The sequence below is a fragment of the Plecotus auritus genome, assembly GCF_963455305.1.
Source record: "Plecotus auritus genome assembly, chromosome: 2".
Lineage (NCBI taxonomy): Eukaryota > Metazoa > Chordata > Mammalia > Chiroptera > Vespertilionidae > Plecotus > Plecotus auritus.
In genome coordinates this window covers 33103220-33121237 of record NC_137771.1, presented here as the reverse complement: position 1 = coordinate 33121237, position 18018 = coordinate 33103220, and the positions used below count along the sequence as shown (strand labels likewise).

General features: G+C 44.2%; 2 protein-coding genes across 17 annotated transcripts in view; one reads left to right on the top strand and one right to left on the bottom strand.

The window, feature by feature from the left end:
• Window positions 1-12774, bottom strand: part of IFT25 (intraflagellar transport 25) — a 29291-nt gene extending 16517 nt beyond the window's left edge. The window contains exons 1-3 of one of the 10 annotated variants that reach the window (XM_080654365.1): window positions 12538-12774; window positions 1082-1113; window positions 615-685 (exon numbers count right to left, since the gene is read on the bottom strand). The gene's annotated coding sequence lies outside the window, so the exon portion shown is untranslated. Of the gene's footprint in view, window positions 1-614; window positions 686-1081; window positions 1114-12110; window positions 12261-12537 lie in introns of those variants that run through there. The other 9 variants (XM_080654370.1, XM_080654369.1, XM_080654367.1 and 6 more) reach the window with 9 other exon arrangements.
• Window positions 12775-12851: 77 nt separating this feature from the next.
• Window positions 12852-18018, top strand: part of LRRC42 (leucine rich repeat containing 42) — a 29624-nt gene continuing 24457 nt past the window's right edge. Inside the window, exons 1-3 of one of the 7 annotated variants that reach the window (XM_080657806.1) lie at window positions 12870-13105; window positions 14448-14480; window positions 16111-16143. The gene's annotated coding sequence lies outside the window, so the exon portion shown is untranslated. Of the gene's footprint in view, window positions 13106-14419; window positions 14481-16110; window positions 16144-18018 lie in introns of all 7 variants that reach the window. The other 6 variants (XM_080657807.1, XM_080657812.1, XM_080657809.1 and 3 more) reach the window with 6 other exon arrangements.

Sequence of the window (18018 nt, the reverse complement as noted above, 5' to 3'; positions counted from 1 at the left end):
GAAGAGAGAAAGCCTGTTGCCTAGCACACAGCTTAACAACCAAGCTATTCAACAAGTGGGAAGGACTCTAACATGTTTATTTACAAAAGTAAACTTCAGACCTCTCCCAGGAATAATCTGTAAAATATGAGTATTTCCACTACACTACCCCACAAAACAAGTCCCTGACTACACTGACATAATTTTTCTGATTCAAAAATAAAAGGCCTCAATAATTATAGAGAAACAGTTAAAAAGCTAAGGTGACATAAGTGAATTAATTAATTTATTTACGATTACTTAAATTATTATAATTCTGAAATTATTTTTAAAAACCTGGAGCATAAAAACAGATTCTTTGTGACTATTTATCAATACATTTATCAACTGAAATAGAAAGCAATATTATTTATATCTTAAACAACATCATTTTTTTTTTTTTTTAGCAGAAATGTAAGAGAGAAGACATCCTTTTACTTATTTTCAAATTCTAAATCACTCACTTGGGTCATGGACTTAAAGACATTTTAAGTTTAATAGAAGCATCTTGAAAAGATAGTATTGAGCTCTACTATGAACCCTGGTGGGTAAAACAGAGAAGAAAGACAGAGATGATTCTGTCAGATCTCACTCACCCTCCTCCTTGATCTGGTGGTGATAGGGCAAAAACTAATATGTAGATGCAAAGTGACTGGAAAAGCTGTATCTACAAAGAATTTAAAGAGTGTTTAGAAAACTGAGGAAGACGTCCAATACCCTTCACACACTGATCCCAGTCTTTTTTTTAAAAAGAAGACAATTACAAATAAACAAATGACCAAGTACAGAGAATGTTATATATATTAAACTATACATTACTGCCCTGAGTTAATAAATGTTAACATTTTTGCCATATCTATTAAAAAAATTCTTTTTGAGATATATGTAGCCCCTCACTGGCCCATTCCCTTCCTGGCCCAGAAGTAACAGCTATTCTAAAATTGATGAATATGCCTCCTGACTATATTTTATACTATTATCATACATATATCTCTATAAACAATATGTACTATTCTTTGAAAACTTGGATGGTTCCTTTTGCTACTTTTTTAAAAATCCTCACCTGAGGAGTGAATATATTTTTCCCATTGATTCCTAGAGAGAGTGGGAGGGGAAAGAGGAGAAAGAGAGAAACATTGATGTGTGAGAGACACAATAGGTTGCCTCTCCCATGCTCCCGGACCAGCATTGGGGATCCTGCCTTCAACCGAAGTACCTGCATGCCCTTGACTGGAATCAAACCCATGACCCTTCAGTCTGCGGGCCGACGCTGTAACCACTGAGAAAATCTGGCCAGGGCAAAAAGACTCTCTTTATAGAAATAAAATTGCAGAAACTTAGAATCAGCATATTTTTAAGACAATAATTGATCAATTTGATCCCTAAATTATAACAATTTTCATTGCCATAAGCATTGTATGAGAGTTTCTGCTTCCTCAAAGTCTAACCATAATCTATGTGGTATTGTTAGACTTTTGGCTATAGTCAGTCTCATTGGTGTGAAATGGTACCTCCATAAGGTTTCAATTTGTATTTCCATGATTATTAGTGAAGCTGAATACCATTATCATATGTTTATGGGCCATTCAGGCCTCTTCTTCTGTTATTTGCTTTTTCTTATCCTTGGCTCATTTTTCTATTGGGTTGCTCTAAAAAAACTTTTTGTCCATTTCTTTTTTATTTGTAGGTATTTTTTTTAAAATAAATCTTTATTCAGATTATTACAATTATTTCTCCTTTTTCCCCCCATAGCTCCCCTCCACCCATTTCCCACCCCACCTTCTGCCCTTACCTCCCCCCCACTGTCCTCATCCATAGGTGTATGATTTTTGTCCATTCTCTTCATGAACCCCCCATACCCCTTTCCCCCTGAGAATTATCAGTCCACTCCCTTTCTATGCCCCTGATTCTATTATATTCACCAGATTATTCTGTTCCTCAGGTTTTTAATTCACTTGATTTTTAGGTTCACTTGTTGATAGATATGTATTTGTTGTTCATAATTTTTCTCTTTACTTTTTTCTTCTTCCTCTTCTTTAAGAATACCTTTCAGCATTTCATATAATACTGGTTTGGTGGTGATGAACTCCTTCAGCTTTTTCTTATCTGTGAAGCTCTTTATCTGCCCTTCAATTCTGAATGATAGCTTTGCTGGGTAGAGTAATCTTGGTTGTAGGTTCTTGCTATTCATCACATTGAAAATTTCTTGCCACTCCCATCTGGCCTGCATAGTTTCTGTTGAGAAGTCAGCTGACAGTCGTATGGGTGCTCCCTTGTAGGTAATTAACTGTTTTTCTCTTGCTGCTTTTAATATTCTCTCTTTGTCTTTTGCTCTTGGCATTTTAATTATGATGTGTCTTGGTGTGGTCCTCTTTGGATTCCTTTTGTTTGGGGTTCTGTGCGCTTCCTGGACTTGTAAGTCTATTTCTTTCACCAGGTGGGGGAAGTTTTCGGTCATTATTTCTTCAAATAGGTTTTCAGTATCTTGCTCTCTCTCTTCTTCTGGCACCCCCATAATTCTGATGTTGGTACGCTTTTTCGGTTGAGTGTTTTTTGCTTCTTTGTATTTCAATTCTTTGACTTGATTCTTGTGTTCCTCTATTCTGTTTCTGGGTCTCTGTATAATATTTTTTATTTCAGTCAGTGTATGTTTAATTTTTAGTTGGTCCTTTTTCATATCTTCGAGGGTCTCGTTATATTTATCGGCCTTTTCTAGGATATTCTTAAAAAGTCTTATAACCGTGGTTTTGAATTCTATATCCAGTCATTTGTTTTCCTACATTTCTTTCGTTTGTGATCTGATTCTTTGACCCCACATTTTCACTGATTCCCTGAGTTGGTAAGGTAGATATTTGTGCTAGGTTTCCAATATGGCCCAGTGGGTCTGCTTCCCCAGTTAACCTGAGGTGGACACTCTTGGTGCACCCCTTTGTGGACTGTGTGTACAGCCTTGTTGTAATTAAGTCTTTATTGTTGTTGGTATCACTGGGAAGAATTGACCTCCGGGCCAGTTGGCTGTAAGGATCAGCTGTGTCTATGCTGGGAGAAGTTCGGTGCTGGAGACAGCCTTATAGGATTAGACTTGCCAAATTGCAATAGCCTCTGTGCTCAGCTTGGATGGGGTGGAGTCTCAGTCTTGGCTTCCTGTCAGCCTTGCCCTTGCGCGCATGTGCGCTTTCAGTCCTCTGCCTTCCCCGGCTCCCGAGTCTCCGCCCGAGAGTCCAGACTCCCCCCACAAGAGCGTGGGTCCCCAGGGGCTCGCCTGGAACTGGGGTTCACTGCAGTCAGAACTGGGGCTCAGTGCCGTCAGGAGCCTCTGACTCCCTTTCACTAGGGAAAGCCTGTGGCAACCTCCGCAGCCTTTGTGTGCACTGGCGCGCGCACGCGTGCTTTCAGTCCTCCGCCTTCCCCGGCTCCTGAGTCTCCGCCCGAGAGTCCAGACTCCCCCACAAGAGCGTGGGTCCCCAGGGGCTCGCCTGGAACTGGGGTTCACTGCAGTCAGAACTGGGGCTCAGTGCAGTCAGAATCCTCTGACGCCCTTCCACTAGGGAAAGCCTGTGGCAACTTCCGCAGCCTTTGTGCGCACTGGCGCGCGCGCGCGGGCACTTTCAGTCCTCCGCCTTCCCCGGCTCCTGAGTCTCCGCCCGAGAGTCCAGACTCCCCCCGTAAGAGCGTGGGTCCCCAGGGGTTCGCCCGGAACTGGGGTTCAGTGCTGTCAGAACTGGGGTTCAGTGCGGTCGGAAGCTTCCTTCCCCCTTCCGCCAGAGAAAGTCAGCCAGGCTCTCAGCCGCCCTTCCTCTCTGCATGCACAAAGCCCCTTTGCCGTACTTCCAATTCTCTGTGAGCTTTCCTCTTTCCTTCTAGTTGTAGAATTTTCACTCAGCCAGCTTTCCTGTGGTTCTGGATGGTGTCCGTTCTGTCTTTTAGTTGTAGTTTTGAAATTGTTGTGCAAGGCAGCAGTTTAGGTGTTTACCTATGCCGCCATCTTGGTTTCTCCCCTGTAGGTATTTTTAAAATAAAATATTCAGGATAGAATTCCATTATTATATGTTGTAAATATCCTCTACTCTGTGGTTTGATTTTTTTTTGTAACTTTGGTTTTTTGTTAGGAGTCTCCCCATCTCTCACACACACTTTTTTTTTTTTGTTATTGAACTATAACATATATATAGAAAAGCACACAAATCATAAATTAGCACAACAAATTTTTACAAAGTAAACTCACCCCGGTAACCACTACCCAGGTAACTGCCACCCAGGTAAAGAACTAGAACATTATCAGCATTTAAGAAGCCCTTTTTATGTCCTCTTTCAATCACTCCTCCTCCTTCCTTCCCAAAGGTAAACATGGTCCTTATTTCTAACACTATAGATTAATTTTGCCTGAACTTTATATTCATGGAATCACACAGATTATACTCCTTTGTATCTGGCTTCTTTCACTCATTATTAGGTTTTTGAGATTTATGCATGTGGTTGTGTGTAGCTGAGTTGAAGTATAACTAAGTAAAGTGCATCTTAACCTCGACCCTGTTTAACTCCTAATAAGATTTTTTTTAAAAATCAGCCCCTAAATAGAGCTTCAGAGGAAATTGGTGTGAACTGAAAAGCAAAATATTTCTGTGATTTCAGTTACTTACATCCCCAAACCCTGATGAAGGAGAGACCTAATCTCACTCCCAAATATCTGAAATCAGAGGTAAACTGAACTATTGAATTTTTTAAAATAGATTTTTATTGATTTCAGGGAGGAAGGGAGAGGGAGAGATAGAAACATCAATGATAGCAGAGAATCATTGACCAGCTGCCTCCTGCATGTCCCCTGACTGGGGATCAAGCCCACAGCCCTGGCATGTGCCCCTGACCAGATCGAACCAGGGACCCTTCAGTCTGCAGGCCGACACTCTATCTACTGAGGCAAAACCAGCCATGGCTAAACTGAACTATTTAAATAAAACTACAGCTCAAACCAATCCTAGCACAATCCTAGGGGGACTGAAGTGATTTGCTCCTTACCCTAGCTTCCAAAGAAAATAGGGTATTCTCTCAGGGAAAGGGGCAAACCTTATATAAAGAGACTAGAGGCCCGGTGCATGAAATTTGTGCATGGGGGGGGTCCCCTCAGCCCAGCCTGCACCCTCTCCAATCTGGGACCCCTCAGGGGATGTCCGACCGTTGGTTTAGGCTGGGATCGGACCTAAACCAGCTGTTGGACATCCCTCTCACAATCCGGGACCGCTGGCTTCTAATCGCTCATCTGCCTGCCTGCCTGGTCACCCCTGTCTCCCCGCCCCCGCCAGCCTGGTCACCTCTTACTGCCCCCCCACGCCGGCCTGGTCACCCCCAACTGCCCCCCTCTGCCGGCCTGGTCGCCCCTAACTGCCCGCCTCTGCCAGCCTGGTTGCCCCACGCAGCCTGCTGCTAAGTCGTTTGGTCGGCCCTCACTAACCCCCCTGCCAGCCTGGTAGCCCCATGCAGCCTGCTGTCCAGTCATTTGGTCATCCCTCACTAACCTCCCTGCCGGCCTGGTTGCCCCACGCAGCCAGCTGTCCAGTTGTTTGGTCGTCCCTCACTAACCCCCCTGCCGGCTTGGTCATAGGCAGCCATTTTGTGAGGGTGTGATGGTCAATTTGCATATTACCTCTTTATTACATAGGATTAACCAAAGAATTTATATGCATATATGCATAACCCATGGATGCAGACAATAGTACAGTGAAGACTTGGGGAGGGGGCAGAATCGAGGTGGAGTGGCTCAATGGGGGGATAAAGGGGGACATCTATAATACTTTCAGCAATAAAATTGTTTTAAAATTATATGCTGTGTCTATTCATTTAAACACAATGTCCAATATACAAAGTCATTTGAAGCAGATCTATAAATGACTGAGGTGCTGGAATCAGCAGACTATAGATAAAAATGACTGCTATATATCTGTAAGAGAATTTAGTGAAAATATGGACAAATGGGTGAACACAAAGGGAATTTTAGCAGAGAAACCGAAACTCTAAAAGAGAGCAAAATAGGAATTCTAGAACTGAAAAGTACAATACCTGAAATAAAAATTTTATCAGATGGGCTCAACAGCATAAAAAAGGGTCAGTGAACTTAAAGATGGGTCAATTGAAATGATCCAAAAATGAAACAGAGATATACAGTACATGAAAATAACAGAAAAGTATCAGAAATCTGAGAAACACTATCAACCTATTCTGAAATACATGTGATTGGAGTCCCAGAAGGACAGGAGATAGAGAACAGTGTAGATGAAAAATTTGAAGAGATATGGCAGAAATTTTCCCAAAACTTGTGAAAGACATAAGCCCACAGATCAAGAAGTTCATGAACCCTAAATTGGATAAATACAAAGAACATTCCACCTAGACATGTCTTAGTCAATTGCTGAAAATTAAAGAGGGGAAAAACAAAGCAAAAAACACATTACATTTAGGTGAACACCAGGAATCAAAATTGACTTCTTACAACCCAGCTGGTGTGGCTCAGTGGGTGAGCGTTGACCTGTGAATGTTCGATTCCAGGTCAGGACATAAACCCAGGTTGTGGGCTTGATCCCCAGTGGTGGGGCATGCAGGAGGCAGCCAATTAATTATTTTTCTCATCATTGATGTTTCTATCTCTTTCTACCTCCCCCATTCTCTCTGAAATCAGTAAAAAAATATTTTAAAAGATAGGGGTTATTTGATCCTGTAAGCCTGATAAAGTGTTTATAGGTAGATTTTTTTTTACTATTTCAAGTTCAATAGTTCTTTCAAGTTTTTACACCTTCTTTTTAAAATTAATTTGAGAGAGACAGGAAGGAAGAGAGAAACACTGATTTGTTATTCCACCCATTCATGCATTCATTGGTTGAATCTTATATGTGCCCTGACAAGGGATCAAACTTGTGTATTTGGATGATGATCTAAGCAACTGAGCTACCCAGCCTGGGCAAGTTTTCCACACCTTCTTGAAACAATTTTGAAATTTATATTCTATAGAAAATTATCCATTTCTTCTTAGTTTTTATATTTATTGGCATAAAATTCATTTTTATTGTGATTTTGAAATCTAGTATGACAATATTAAAGCTGTGGTAAGACTGGTCAAGAAGAAGGCATATATTCTAATATTTTTTATTTGTGCATTTTTCTTGCTTTTATTACTACTGGTACCAGAGGACTGGTATTAGATAAATATTAACCCTTAGTTTGAGGAGATTGTGAATTCCTAAAAATAATAGACTGATGAACTTGGATGTTAATTCTCAACAAATTATTAAATTTCATTATTAAAATTATGGCTTTGAAAAGGTAAATAATAATGTAGTAAAATAGGAAGCAGCAGTAACCATACTATACATTTGTTTGTTTAATGGAGTCACTACCAATTAGGGATATTTTCTGAACATTTCAACAAAACTTCAGATAAAGCTTCTCAAGATATCCTGTGGACCAGATGGAGAAATGTGGGTTGGCTGACAGGTGGTACTTTAGGTATTTATAACTCTCTGAATGGCTATACTAAAAGAATGATGATTAATAGAACAAAATAATACTTCTGTGGAAGATATCTATCCTTATTCCCATTCAACATTTTTATTAATTAAGGGTGCTTATCAATTTGCAGGTGACAAAAAATGGCTAATATGCCAGATGACAGAATCAGCACACAAAAAGACCTGAGCAAGCTAGAAAAATGGGTTGCAATCAATAAGATATTATAAGGATAAAAATATAAGCCTATCTACTCAGGCTTAAAAAATCAATCACACAAGGATTAGTCTAGATTGGGTTTGGCAAATGACTGCTTGCAAGCCCAATTCTAGCCTGCCACCTGTTTTTGTATGGCCCATGAGCTAAAAATGTTTTTTTTATAATATACTAGAGGCCTAGTGCATGAATTCGTGCACCAGTGGGTTCCTCAGCCTGGCCTGTGGGATAGGGCCAAAACTGGCTCTCCGACATCCCCCCAGGGGTCCTGGATTGTGAGAGGGCACAGGCCAGGCTAAGGGACCCCAATGGTGCACGATCAGGGCTGGGGAGGGAAGTAGGAGGTTGGCCAGCCGGGGAGGGACAGTGGGAGGGCTCCAGGGTGTGTCCGGCCCGTCTAGCTCAGTCCGGATCGGCTGGACCCCAGCAGCAAGCTAACCTATTGGTTGGAGCGTTTGCCCCCTGGTGGTCAGTGTATGTCATAGTGAGTGGTTGAGTGGCGTTAGCATTCATTAACATATTATGCTTTGATTGGTTGAATGGACAATTGAACGACCAGACACTTAGCATATTAGGCTTTTATTATATAGGACTAGAGGCCCAGTGCATGAAATTCATGCATGGGTAGGGTCCCTAGCGGCTACCAGCTGCTAGCTGGGGGGCCTCCCTTCCCAGCTCTGTCCCCTGGTCAAACTCCCACTTGAGGGGACAATTTGCTTATTAGGCTTTTACTGTATAGGATAGGTTTGGTTCATTACAAAGTCACTCTAAGGCAAGAGTGTACTATATCTGCTCCCAAAGGTGGTTGCACTCCATCAAATTTTTAGGCACTGTGCTAGTAATGCAAAGATGACTATAACCTAAGACAAAGATAGAGAATAAAACTTGGTTCTTGCCTTCAAGCTCAGAGTCAAGGAAGATGGACAAGCATGCATATAATATGTTATATGCTAATAGTGTGATCTACATCCAGAATGCTGTGTTCAGTTCTGGATAGTACATTTTAAAATATGTTTTTATTGATTTGAGAGAGAGAGAGGAATGGAAAGGGATAGAGAGATAGAAACATTAATGAGAGAGAAACATCATCTATCAGTTGCCTCCTACACACTCCCACTGGGGATCAAGCCCAAAACCTGGGCATGTGCCCTGACCAGGAATTGAACCATGACCTCTTGGTTCCTAGGTCGGTGCTCAACCACTGAGCAACACCTGCCGAGCTAGGTAGTACATTTTAAGTAGGACATTATCAGGCTTGATAATGTCAGAGAAGAGCAAAAAGTTCTGATAATCTATAAACTATGTTACATGGATAAAGCTAAAAGAATAGGGGCTGAAACATTTCAAGAAATGAGAGAAATATGACTACAATTTTTAATATCACAAGTGTTCACAAATGGAAAAAGGATTAGAATTTTTCTTTTACAATTAGACTTAACAAATGTGAATTTTAAGCAGGAAGACATCATAGGTAGAATAACTTTCTGGAAAAGTAAAGATTTTAAATCTTTTCCATCTCTGAAAGTATCCAAGAAGACTAGGTAATAATCTATGAAGGAAACTAAAGAAAGAATTCCTGCATTTGATGGTTCTTTCAGATTCAATCAAATTCTAGGAAAGGTATATTTCAAACAGATAATGAAGGATCTTAAAAGTCAGGTTAAAGGCAATGGGTTTAAATAAATAAATAAAGAAATAAAGACAATGGGTTTTATCCTGTAATCCCAATTTTTCTTAGCGACATTTAACAATGTCTAGAGACATTTGGACTGTCACAACTTGGGATGGGGTGTGATGCTATTATCATATTAGTGGGCATTTTGTGATGCTGCTAAATATCCCATTATGCACAGGACAGTCTACCACAATAAGTAATTATCTGGCCTAAAATGTAAATAGTGCAGAGGTGGAATAATGGTGTGATAATCTATCTGGGAGTGGAAATGTGGGGATTGGAGACTTAGGGAGAAAACTTTCTTTTAAAAAGTTATATTTGCCTAAACCGGTTTGGCTCAGTGGATAGAGCGTCGGCCTGTGGACTGAAGGGTCCCAGGTTCGATTCCGGTCAAGGGCATGTACCCTGGTTGCGGGCACAACCCCAGTGGGGGTTGTGCAGGAGGCAGCTGATCGATGCTTCTCTCTCATCGATGTTTCTAGCTCTCTATCCCTCTCCCTTCCTCTCTGTAAAATATCAATAAAATATATTTTTTTAAAAAAAGTTATATTTTAGGGCAGCAATTTTCAACCTTTTTCATCTCATGGCACACATAAACTAATTACTACAATTCTGCAGCACACCAAAAAGTGTATTTTTTTTTGCTGATCTGATAAAAAAAAATAGGCATAACTTTGACTCATTTATACCAAAGAGCTAAGGTTGTTGGCTGTGGTCATTTTTTTACTTGGCACTCTAAGGCAGGGGCGGGGAACATCCGAACCACGGGCCATCTAAGGCCTGCAAAATCATTTTGTCTGGCCTTAGGGGTGAATTAATCAAATGTTTGACCAAATATAGCAGGCTAATTTTTAAGTTGATAATTTTGTACGGCCTGCGAATGATATAAATATCCAAATGGCTCTTGGAAGAAAAAAGGTTCCCCACTCCTGCAAGGAAAAAGAAGTCAGCAACCCTGACTAAATAGCAAGGTGCTTTTGCAGTACACCAGTCGAAAATCAGTTTTAGGGGAAAGTATCTAGATGTGCAATATATGAGTAAGGAAGAGAGTATACTCCTTCCCAAATGTTCAGTTCTTTTCTCAGCTCACAATCTTATCACCTCAGTTGTCTGTGGAAGCAAACATGTTCTTACATACAAAACTCATTTCATACCCCCTGTATCCATTAATATCCTTCCTATTGCCTGTGTTTGGTAGAATCCTATCCTATATAATAAAAGGGTAATATGCAAATAGACCAAACGGCAGAACCACCAATCAAAGCGTAATATGCTAATGATATGCTAAGGCTGCTCAACCACTCACTATGACATGCACTGACCACCAGGGGGCAGATGCTCTGACCAGTAGGTTAGCTTGCTGCTGGGGTCCAGCCAATCGGAACTGAGCGAGATGGGCCAGACACACCCTGGAGCCCTTCCTCGGTCCCTCCCTGGCCCAATCGTGCACCAGTGGGGTCCCTCAGCCTGGCTTGGCAATCCGGGACCCCTCAGGGGATGTCGGAGAGCTGGTTTCAGCCCGATCCCGCAGGCCACTCCCTTTGGGAGGGCACCAGATGCAGCGCTCAAGGCTGGCGAGCCTCTCCCTATCCGGACTGAGCCCACGGCTGGCACAGTGGGGCTGGGATGAGCGGGTGCGGCAGGTAGGAGCTGCAGGCAGCATTGGACTGCGGGTTTCGGCCTATCCCTGCAGTCCACCCAGAGGTACCCCACCTGTGCACGAATTCGTGCACCTGGCCTCTAGTATTTAAATAACAAGTAATAAATGGCAGAAGTTGGGCTCTCTATAAGTTCCTTTGTTGTGGTTAATAAGAAAGAGGCAAACCAAACCGGAAAGAAACACATGGAACAATTCAGCTGATATGTTGCTTCCACAACTCCCAAATGTAGATTTGGGGGTGTAGTCCAATCTCATCCTGGGGTGCCTTACTCTAAATACACTTATTCCCTCACAGCCTCAGTTTATCACAGGTTGTGCACGCTGGGGTGCTATCCTTTGCATTTTTAAAGATCCCTGACCTGGACCTCTCTGATGTCTTGACCTCTAAATCCAGAGCCACTTAACTATCCATTCATCTCCAGTTCACATGCCCTTCAGATCCTTCTTTCCAAAATCCTCTCCTGGTTAGTCCTCAGTTCACTTTCTCCCTAACCAGCCCCTTTCTCCCTAACTACACCCTTTCCCATAGCATCCACTGGGAACTTCTGTGTAAATTAGAAAACAGCTATTCTGTCCCCAGTGCCAGTCTGTGTTTGGTATCCCTTACGAGGCAAACCTGTCCTGACAGTACCTCTCACCTCCATCCCAAACAAAAGCTTCTCCTAAGTCCCAGGCCATTTCAAGACCTCCAAGAGCCCTAAACACTCATACTTTTTTGGACGACACGCCCCAAATTATATAAAATGCATTAATGAACCCACATCCTACATTAAATCTGGTAGATGTATTAACTGCAATAGTTTTTCCCTTTTGGGGGTCAAAACATTATTTCAAAACTCAAAAAATTTCGTGGGCGGGCATTAATGTCTCTAGGGATAAAGACCTTCGTCAGACTTTTCCCATCGCAGTTCCCTCACCAGCCGTCCCAAAGCGCCCTCCCGCCGCCCGCCTCCGCGCCGCGCGTCCCCCGACGATCCCCTCCGCCCTCGCCCGCTTCCCTCTCCACCAGCATCGCCCTCGGCTGGCCTAGTCCAGCCAGGTTCCCACCTCCCCCAGGTGCCTGCCTAGCCCGTCGCGCCGACCCGCTCGCCTGGACCTCGGGTCGTAGGCCTCGGGTTAGCTCCGCGACAGTAGACTGTAGGGCTAGGGTAGCTCCCTTCTGCCCAGCCCCCAGCCCCGCCCGCTCCTCCTCCCCGCCCGTTCTTCCCGCCTCCGCGGAGTTCGAGGTACGCGCACTTCACCCGCACTCCCCGCCCCGCCCGCGTGTCCCCGCCCCGCCCGCGTGTCCCCGCCCCGCCCGCGTGTCCCCGCCCCGCCCGCGTGTCCCCGCCCCGCCCGCGTGTCCCCGCCCCGCCCGCGTGTCCCCGCCCCGCCCGCGTGTCCCCGCCCCGCCCGCGTGTCCCCGCCCCGCCCGCGTGTCCCCGCCCCCGACCTTCCCTCCACCGCCCCCGGCCTTTTCTCCACCGCTCCGCACCGGCCTGGGCCTCCACGGAATTCCCGAGCTCGCGCACAATTCCGCTCGGGGCTCTCACTCCGCCCGCCCCCAGGCCCCGCCCAGACCACGCCCCCAGGCTCGTTTCCACTTCGCCCGCTGAGCTGCGCAGAACCGCCCACGGGCCTTTACCGAGGCGGGGCCTCCCGCTCCCCAGCTCAGCTCCGTCCCTAAGGCCTGTGAGACCCAAGGGACCCGCCCCCAGGCCAGCGCGCACGCGCAGTCCCCACCTCTCCCCGATTTGAGCCCTTGGCCCTCAGGTCGCCAGCCCAAGGCCCGGCCCCGCCCCCAGGCCCGGCTCGGCCCCGCCCCTCATGCCGGGTCCGCGCACGCGCGTCTCCCCTGCCCAGCCTACCCCTCGCCCCTGTCAGCCCCGCGGTCCCACGGCGCTAGGTCGCCCCCAGCCCCTTCCCTCCTCCCATCCTTTCTCTGTCCCATCCTCCGGAGCTTTGTGCCCGGAGAGCCGAGCCGCTTCCTCTCTCTGCCACGCCGCGGGAGGAGGGAGCTGCCACCGACGAGCTGCAGCTCGCTGCCCCGGGCAGGGGCACAGGTAGGTGGCGGCCGCGGGCTGGGCCGCTTACGGAGCCCTGGGCCGCGAGTGGGGGCGGGGGCGAGGTGTGAGGGAGGGGTGGAGTGGGGGAGGGGAAGGCCGGGAGGGATGCGGTTGGGGTGTGGTTGGGTGAAAGGTGTGAAGATGATGATATAGGGGTGTGGAAGATGGGTTTAAGGGTGAGGTAGTGGTGCTGGAGTTGGGTATGGGGGCGTGTGAGAATTGGGGTTCGGGGCGGGGTGGGAGAAGGGAACCGGATTTTTTGGGGGCGGATTCGGGGAGGGGCATGCGTGGGAATTTAGAGAAATGGAGAATTGTAGTGCTGGGAAAGGGGCTTTGAGGAGTGCAAGGAGGAAAGGATCTAGGGTTGAAATAGGAGAAAGGGTGGGGTCTTGAGGGTAGAGAAGAAAGAAGTTGGGACTGTGGATTGTGAAGTTGAGCATAGTGAAGCCTGAAGGAAGGGGATTTTGAAGGTTGAAGACAGGACAAGGAAAGAGATGGAGAGATTTGGATCCTAGGAGAGGGAATCCCAGAGCGGGGAGGAAGGGAAGAATAGGTGGTAATGGACAGAATAGATGGTGCCTGGGGATGAGAGTGGGTTGGGTGGAATGATGTGGGGAATAAGAGGGAGGCTGGTGGTGGTGGGATTGGGTCTGGGGACCGGGAGCCCAATTTCAGAAGGGCCAGGGAAGGATTAGAAGGGCATAAGGTTTGAGAGGTGTGGGCAGAGGAGCTGAGAGTGAGTCAAGGAAAGAGGGTTTGGGATTTTTCCTGTAGAAATTGGATTTGGGGTGAGAAGCTCTAAAGTTAGCAGGTAGGAAAACTAAACTTTAAGTCTCAAGATGTGGACGAGATTGGTGTGTTCCTGGAGAAAACTAGGGAGCAGGGTATGGTACTGTCCTCTGGAGCTTGAGAGAGGAAAGGGTATGGGTGAGAAGGCAGGTAGGAAAATGCAAGTTACAGGGTGAAGAATAGAGAGAGGAATTGAACATTGAATAATGGTGGCTGACACAGAACAATGAAGGTAAGATTGTTAGTTGCTTATTCATGGCTTGGAACTAGTTTCTGTTCAGGTTTTTACGTTGGAAATTTTCTCAAGAATTCTGCATTTTCAAGTGAACCAAGGGTGTCTGAAGCCTTGAGATGAAGGCCATGAGTTGACAGATGTTTTCCTGGTGTGTGGATGTGGGTAATTTCTGCCCTGGCAGAAGGAAGAAGGGAGGCCTCAATGTAGCTCTCTGTCCTGGCTCGGTTCCCACCAACTCTTTCCTCAAATGTCCACTGTTGTTGGTTTTTGTGTGTGTGTTTTTTAAGTCTCCTCCCTGTCCCTCCATCCTCCCAGCTTGAGCCAGTGAATACCAGAGGAATCAAACAGGTGGGTGAGATTAATTTTTAACATATTTTTTTAATCCTTCAGTCTTATGTCATACTTTTATTCTTGAAAGACAGCATCATGCAGTGGAAAGAGCTTGAATTTTGGAGTATCACAGCCTTGAGGTTTAATGCTGGTCACTTACTAGATATGTACTTTAAGTAAGTTACGTTACTTCTCTGAGCCTCTTCATCTGTTAAATGGCAATCTTGACCTCATAAGATTGTTGAAGATTCCATGAGATCATTTAATATAGTACCTAGCACAGTGCTTGACAACTGGTAGATGCTTAATAAATGGTAGCTATCATACCTACTATCATTATGATGGGGATTGTTAACTTACTTTACCTACTAAAGTTAGGTGTTTTCTTCTCTTTCTCTTCAAATTAGATATCCATAGACTCAGGTCACAATTTTAATACTGTTGCCTCCCCCTCCCCGCCAAACTCCAACCCCCCACTTGTCATGAGAATAAGGCATTTCCTTATTCTCATGCTTCCTGCTTGGTAAACTGGCTTCGAGTTCTAAAAAGCTATCATGTTTAGTTATCATTTCTTTTATTTTGCCTCTTATTCAAAGAGGCTGCAGAGAACTGAGTTATTAATGTAGTAAGGTTGTATTTTACTCATTGGATGAAATGACATGCTGCATGGTATTGGTTCATTTATGGTGGCCAAATGCTAGAACATGCACTATTGTGATATTTTTCTACAATGTTGTATGGGTTACAAAACTGCCTCTCTGTAGGAAGCTGGGAAACGATTAGAATGCCCGTAACTCTGTTGATATAATAAAAAAGATAGCTAATGCAGATCTATGCTGGACATTGTTATCCTTACAGATACTGATTATTTTAATTTTCCAGTTTCTATGGGTTTTTGCCATGGTATGTCCCCTGATGAGACCCATTCATAATAGACCACCCTGTACAACAGCCAGGTGGAAGAAAAAACCAAGTACAGAAGCTTTGTGTGGAGTTCTCTTGCCATTATGGTTTATTATCTTGAAAGGTTTAAATACAAAAGGTTGTAATTTTTAGATCATTTTGTAGTACCTCACAGATTCTCAGGAAGCTCCTTATTGGGAGAATGCAAGATGCACAGATTCAGTAGTAGAAATCAAAGCTCAGCAGGATTCCCTGAACCAAAGATGATTTCCTCAAGTAGCATAGTGGAAGAGTAGAGAGGACTTGGGGTTTCTGGACAGATGATATGGGTTTACTCTTTAGGAAATTTTGGATCTCTTTTCATTGTTTAGGAAGACAACTAGCAATGGATGAGTTTTTTAAGGGTAAAATATAGCCATATGCCCTTTTTTGAAAATGATCTCTGGAAGCAGAAGTTGCCAGGTTTTGGGGCAGCCTGGGTTAACATCCTTACTCCTGTCCCAAGCTGCTGTGCCCCCTGCTGGATAGAATCAGACTTTTTTGATTTTCACCCAAAGTACTCCTCCATTTGTCCATTTTACTCCAAAGTTTGTGGAAAGCAAACTTTTGGGGGTGAGGATTATGGGTAATACAGATGGACAGATTCTGTTTCTTTGTCAAGGAGCTTATAGTGTGTTGAGCCATTGTAATATATTATCTTTCATTGAATTTGCCTTTCTATTAAAATAAAATCATTTCTTTTTAGGACTGTACCTGCTGTCTGCTTTTGGATCTACAGGTAGAGTAGGACTCTGAATGTCCAATCATAGAGATAAAGACCAAAGGGGTCTGCTTTACCTCCTCATCAATATTAAAGTCTGTGAGGTTGAAGGGGCCAGATGTTTACTGGAAGACCTTAGAATAAGTGAGGCATCTCCTTAGTAGCAGGCTGAACACCAGCAAGACTATGAGTTATAAGAGCCTGCACTGTTATAGGAAGGAGGTTTTTTTCTTTTCTGGTTTGTAGATTCCCCCCCCCCCCCCCCCACTCCCTGTAGTACCAGTAGCAATATACTCCCATCACTTGCTTTGCTTTGCTTCTACCCCTGCAGAAGGGTCTGGCAAGTGGGGGAGGAGCTGCAGCTGTTGCCTGGAAGAGGAGTTGGCTCCTAGCAACAGTATCAGCAGGCCCTGCAGCTCAGAACACTAAGCCTGTCCCTTTGAGGTCTCACTCTTCATCTCAGCAAATATCTGTTGAGAGCTTACTCAGCACTAGACGCTATGTTAGGCCTGGGAATGAGAAACAAATCAAATTAAGTGCCTTGCCTTCAAAGAGCTCACAACTCTGGGAACATTAGTAAGAGAAGAGACAGAGTACATGCTAAGTGTTATGTAGAAGGAGCCATTGGTGCTTTGGGAAAAACCAGACAGGCATGCACTGGTACAGGGGTTAGGGAAGGTTTCCCAGGAGAGGGATGGTGGTGGAAATGATGAGTAGGAATTAGCTAAGTCAGAAGCAGAGAAGGGTGTTCCAGCCAAAGGGAGCCAAATGGGCAAAGGCCAGTGGGAAAAGAGCCCAGCCAGTTTACCTGGTGGGTGGTATTGCTTGGTCAGAGTAGAGCATATGGAAAAGGGTGAGGCTCTTAGCCTAAGCAAGGCCCTCTGTTCTGATGTGTTTTACACACACAATTATCCTTGGGAGAAACATGGATTGTACTGATGCCCACAAACAGGATCAACTGTTTGATCTTCAGAGAGTCAGCATTTTTGATCACTGACTTGTTTGCTGACACTTTTAAGTGTCATCATAGCTACATCCTAGCCCTGCATTGATGCAGAAAAAGCTGGGTGGGTTTACTTTAAAAGTCAATGAAAGTCTTTCATAGATAATAGCAGCTTTTTTAATTTTGTGCACCGGGCCTCTAGTTGTAGAAATGATAATCAAATACTTTCCTTTAACATAGCAATTTCTTGTGTATTTAGAAATCTCACAGTTCCTTAGGAAAATATTTATTCCAGTTAGTGCTTCCATACAAAATGTAATCATGTGATCACATAAATACCCAACTGTTTTTAATATTTCACCTTACCTCAAAAGTGCCCTAAAAGTGTCTTAGTAGAAGTGATGTTTCCAAGGGCTAGAATAGCTTTTATTTAGCTCTTGAGATGGAGGTCTTCATTTGTAAATCCAATACAAACCCTATTGCTTGTGGTCTGTGTAAGGTTTAGCAAATGAGTAAACTGCAGTTCTGCAAATATCTGCTCAGGGCCTGTGACATGCCAGAGCACTTTGTTAGGCAGTCTGGCTGAATTAAACATGGTCCCTCCTCTCAAGGAGCTCAGACCAGCTGAACACAGACCCAGAAACAAATCAGTGAGCCAAGTATAACAAAGAAGTGTGAGGAAGGTACCATGGTAGCAAGGCAATTTTTCATTTCTAGTCTTTGTTCTATATATATACATGGTTTAAAAAAATAGAAATAATAAATTTTAAATATACTATTTGTAACTTGCAAATCAATAAAAATTTTATAATTGTAATGGCTGCATAACATTCCATGGTATGGATGTATCATAATTCATTTAATAATACTCCTGTTTTTGGACATTTAGGTTGTTTCCTATTGTTTTATTAATATCAACTGCTGCCATGACTTACTTTGTAGATGATCCT